The sequence below is a fragment of the Octopus sinensis genome, linkage group LG7 (assembly GCF_006345805.1).
Source record: "Octopus sinensis linkage group LG7, ASM634580v1, whole genome shotgun sequence".
NCBI classification, from domain to species: Eukaryota; Metazoa; Mollusca; class Cephalopoda; order Octopoda; family Octopodidae; genus Octopus; species Octopus sinensis.
The window spans coordinates 97,877,631-97,882,783 of record NC_043003.1 but is presented as its reverse complement, the minus strand read 5'-3'; positions in this window follow the sequence as shown (position 1 = coordinate 97,882,783).

Sequence of the window (5,153 nt, the reverse complement as noted above, 5' to 3'; positions counted from 1 at the left end):
ATATATGTGTGTGTACGCATGTGTGTTGTATGTATGTATGGTATGTATGGTTGTATGTAGTGTATGTATGTACGTACGTTATGTATGTATGTATGAATGTATGTATGAATGTATGTGATGTATGTATGTATGTATGTATGTGTGTTGTGTATGTGTGTATGTATGTATGAATGTATGTATGTATGTATGTGTGTATGTTATGTATGTAATGTATGTACGTACGTATGTATGTATGTATGTATGTAGTATGTATGTATGTATGATGTAGTAGTAGTATGATGTGTATCTGTATGTATGTATGCGTACTGTCTTATTTTATTTCATTTTATTTTATTTTCAGTTTGTATCCCTGCGATTTCCCACGCCCAGAAATCATTCTACCATTTTTTCTCTTGCTGTTTTCGCAGACGTCATGGAGTTGGTAAGGAACTTGGTTGAAGTGAGTCTTAAATAGAATAACAAATAGAGGAAGAGCGAGGAGAGACAGACGGACAGAAAGAGTGTGAAAGAGGGTGAGGGGAGAAGCATGACGTGGAGATATTTATGTAGAAAACAGAGAGAAATGTGTGCGTATATGTGTGTGTTTGTGTATATGTAAAACAGAGAGATAGAGAGGAGAAGAGAGGAGAGAGAGAGAGAGAGCAGAGGTTGCTGGAATTGAAGATATTTAAGTAGAAAATGAACCGTCCAGCTATGGCCATCCCATCTTTGTTTTTACAGGTTTGCTTATGTCGAACTAATTAATTTTTTTCTTTATCAATATGGCCTTCCTTTTGCTTAAGTCAGTAGAGTTGGGATTTGAATATTTAGGAGCTATTTCTTGCAGGCCGTGCAACCACGTAAAGGCTTCATTTTTGTTGTTGTTGGTAGGGGTGGTGGTGATGGTGGTGGCGGCGCGGCGGTGGCGGTGGGGTGGGGGGGTCGGTGGTTGTGGTGGTGGTGGTGTTGGGGTGGTCGGTGGTGGTGGTGGTGGTCGGGTGTTTGTGGTGGTGGTGTGTGGGGGTGGTGGTGGTGGTGGTCGGTGGTGGTGGTCGGGGGTGGTGGTGGTGGGTGGTGGTGGTGGTGGTGGTGGTCGGTGGTTGTGTGGTGGTGTGGTGGTCGGGTGGTGTTGTGTTTGTGGTGGTGGTGGTGGTGGTGGGTGGTGGTGGTGGTGGTGGTGTGGTGGTGGTGGTGGGGTGTGGTGGTGGGTGGTTTTGGGTGGTGGTGGTGGAAGGTCGGTGGCTGGTGGTGGTGGTCGGTGGTGGTGGTGGTGGTTGGTGGTGGTGGTGGTGGTGGTGGTGGTGGTGGTCGGTGGTTGTGGTGGTGGTGGGTGGTGGTGGTGGTGGTGGTTGTGGTGGTGGTGGTGGTGGTTGGTGGTGGTCGGTCTGGTGGTGGCGGTGGGGTGGTGTGGTGGTGGTTGTGGTGGTTTTGGTGGTGGTGGTCGGTGGTTGTGGTGGTGGTGGTGGTGGTGGTCGGTGGTGGTTGTGGTGGTGGTGGTGGTGGTGGTGGTGGTGGTCGGTGGTGGTGGTGGTGGTCGGTGGTGGTGTCGACGGCGGCGGCGGCGATGGTGATAGTGGTGGCAGTGGTTGCTGTACGAGGGGTGCGGAAAAGTTCCTGGCTTTAAGAGGATCGCGAAAGACCTGACTGAAGGCCCAGCCTTCCGAGTTCCTTTACGGGGCTCAGAAAAACTGAAGGACCGCTGCAGCGTGTGGATCTGTGAGGGGAATATGTTGAATAAAATCATAATTAACTGATCTTCCTGTATTTTCTTTTACTCAAAACCAGGAATTTTTAGCATCCCTTCGTATTGTTTTGCCCCAGGGCAGATAGAGCAGATATATGATCAAAGACATTCCAGTAGCGATCACCTTGACTTATTAGACATAATATGTCTACCGTATGTATGTAATGTATCTATGTATGTATATTGGGCATGACACTTCATTTCACTTTGCTCCAGTTCACTCAGCTATAGAAATGAGTTGTGACGTCACTGGTGCCAAGCTGTTTCGGCCTTTGCCTTTCCCCTAGGAAAAATCGGTAACGTAGAGAGGGGAAGGCCGGTATGCATGGGTGGTCTTCCATAAACAACTCTGCGTCGACTTGTGCTTCGGAGGGGAATTTCTAGGTGCATTGCCATGGTCATTCATGACCGAAGGAGGTCTTTACCTTTTAATACATAGTAGATATTTTCATTTAAATACCAGGTCCATTAAGTGGACATGTTTCAAAGTCGTTCTACGCGTGACCACCTTGTCTAATTAATCAGACCGACATAGTCTGCATTATCTTATGTGTTCATTTCTGATAAATATAGTGAAACGTGGGCCCTATTTCTAGCGAACCCAAAATATCATCTAGTTATGCCCTCTTTTGATATTTGGACCCAATAATTACTACTAATATATTTTATTCATTTCAATCAACAATATGTCCGGTTCTTCTATGATTGACCACCTCTTGCCAAAATAAAATGTCCAATTGGGGTTTCTAGGTAGCCAGCGTGAGATCTCTCACGTAATCATGCGTCAAGTAATCTACTAGAAATTGCACCTAAATCTCTCCTTACTGTTTTTCCGTTTTTGTTTTTTGGTTGTGTCTTTTTTTCTTTTTTGTTCAAGGTAGGAAATATTGCTTTATATACTTTAAACGCATTGATTGGGTTGGGTCTGAATAAAATATGGGATTGTCATGATTAGAATGTTTATGTCCATAGGGCTGTTCGGTCAAGCTGATCTGGGGATAAAATGCAACAACAAAAATCAGTTTTGGTGCCCCTGGTCAACAGTACATTCGTTGTTCTGCTGGTGACAGAAAATTATAACGTTTCTGAAACAGAATTCAGCAACCCATTACGAGCGCCTCTTTCCTCAGTTTCTTACTATCGTTTGTATGCATATATGAATGAATGTACATATGAGTACGCAGGTGTGTGTGTGTGTGTGTTGTGTGTGTATGTGTGTGTGTGTGTGTGTGTGTGTGTGTGTGTGTGTGTGTGTGTGTGTGTGTGTGTTGTGTGTGTGTGTGTGTACAGGAAGAGAGAGACACACAAGAACCTAAGGAGCATCATTTTAATTAAAACATACGAAATGTTGGAAGGTGTTTGTAAGCCATTTAAGAAACACACAAAAGCCGTTCGATTCACTTCAACATTTAAATTTAATTTGTCAAAATATTTTAACGAAAATATTTTGACAAATTAAACTTAAATATTGAAGTGAATCGAACGGCTTTGTGTGTTTCTTAAATGGCTTACAAACACCTTCCACGCTGCAATGTTCGTTTCAGCACACGATCTCAGATCAAATCACTTGCTATGCAATTACATCTCCGTAAATACGAAATATTTAATTACTGAATGTACAAAGCTTAGTTAATTCACACAGACATAAAGCACGTGTGCATATGTGTCTGTATAAAAGAGAGACAGACAAATACAAATGTACATATATGTGCATGTGACTGTGTGAGTGTGTATATGTATATGCATGCGTGTGTGTCGGTGCATGTGAGCGTGCGTATGCATGTATTCATGTATGTATATATGTACGCAAGTATATATATATACTTAATCATATCGAAGGGAAATGAAAATTAATAGAAATTTTTACTTCCAGTGGCCTAGCATGTAAAAATTTAGTCCAAAGACTATGTATTGTGAGTAATATAATATACATATATATATATATATTATATATATATATCATATATATAATATATAATTTAAATATGAGGGGAGATAAATTGAATATTAATTTAATTAATATCAATTTAAAACCAGTAGCCTTGCATACAAGAATCTGAAAAATCATAATAATATATATATATATAATATTATATAATATATATATAATATATATATATATATATATATATGAACGCATGTTATATCTAGGCCAACAAGACCGCATACTTCTGCACTATCAAAAGACTCCATACACATGTCCAAAATGCCAGTTAGAAAGGTTTTATTTTTTATTTTACTTAAGCTGTGCCAGAGGACAAGCATTGCAATGCTCTCTAAATCTATATTCTCCATACACACTATCTTCTGACGAAGTCTAAGAGATCGACAATATCTGATTTGCTTGAATCTATTATTCCGTTTATTCTTGATGTTTTTAAATCAATTGAAACTATGTTGTTGTTGTTTCCTCGCTGTTGGAAATGAGTCTATCTCCAAATTTTGTTGTTAATTCTCTTTAAAAAATTGTTTGATCATCAGTTTTATTTCTGTCTGGCTTGCGTTTGAAATTAATAATAAAATATTCATGACCCTCGATTATACGAGAAGCCTGTGCTTCAATAGGTAAGCAATCCAATTATTTAAATTTTGTTTTCTTAGCTATGGCTTTAACCACAGCATTAATAATATTATTAATATTATTATATTAATACTTTTATATGTATATGTAGCGGTTTTCTTATAGTTTTTATTAGATTTATCATTAAGTACTTATTTATGTCTCATGGAATTCATTTCATGTAGGTCATAGGTTCTTAAAGTGGGCGCTACCGCCACCCGGTGGGCGCTGAGAGGGTCCAGGTGGGTGCTGGTGTAGAGAAAAAGGAGGCATTAGGAGGAAGGCAGTGGATTGGGGGCGCTATGAATCTATAATATTATTATAGTATTGTATACAATTTATATAATATTAAATTAAATATCAAATGATTCATAGTATATATAAATTAGTAAAATATAAAATATTCATTTACACATAAAAATAGGGGGCGCTGAGGGTATTATGTGGCCATGAGGGGGGCGGTGGCCTAAAAAGTTTGAAAACCTCTGATATAGGTTTTTAGTTTTATGGAAGAATAAGAAAAAGTTAATGTTATTAATAATTCCCTTTATATCAGCTCAATATTGACCGCAAAAGGGTTTGTGTACTTATGGAATTTAACATTAGCCACAATGTCTTGTCCGTCAGTTTCAAAATGATTGTAGGTCTATATTTGTGGCTGGAGGGTTGGTTCTTGTTAATAATAGTGGTATCGTCATCTGTATCGAAGATAAGACGGTGTGCTGGCAGATCGTTAGCACGCCGGGCAAAATGCTTAGCGGTATTTCATCTGCCGCTACATTTTGAGTTCAAATTTCGCCGGGGTCAACTTTGCCTTTCATCCTTTCGGGGTTGATTAAATAAGTACCAGTTACGCACAGGGGTCGATAT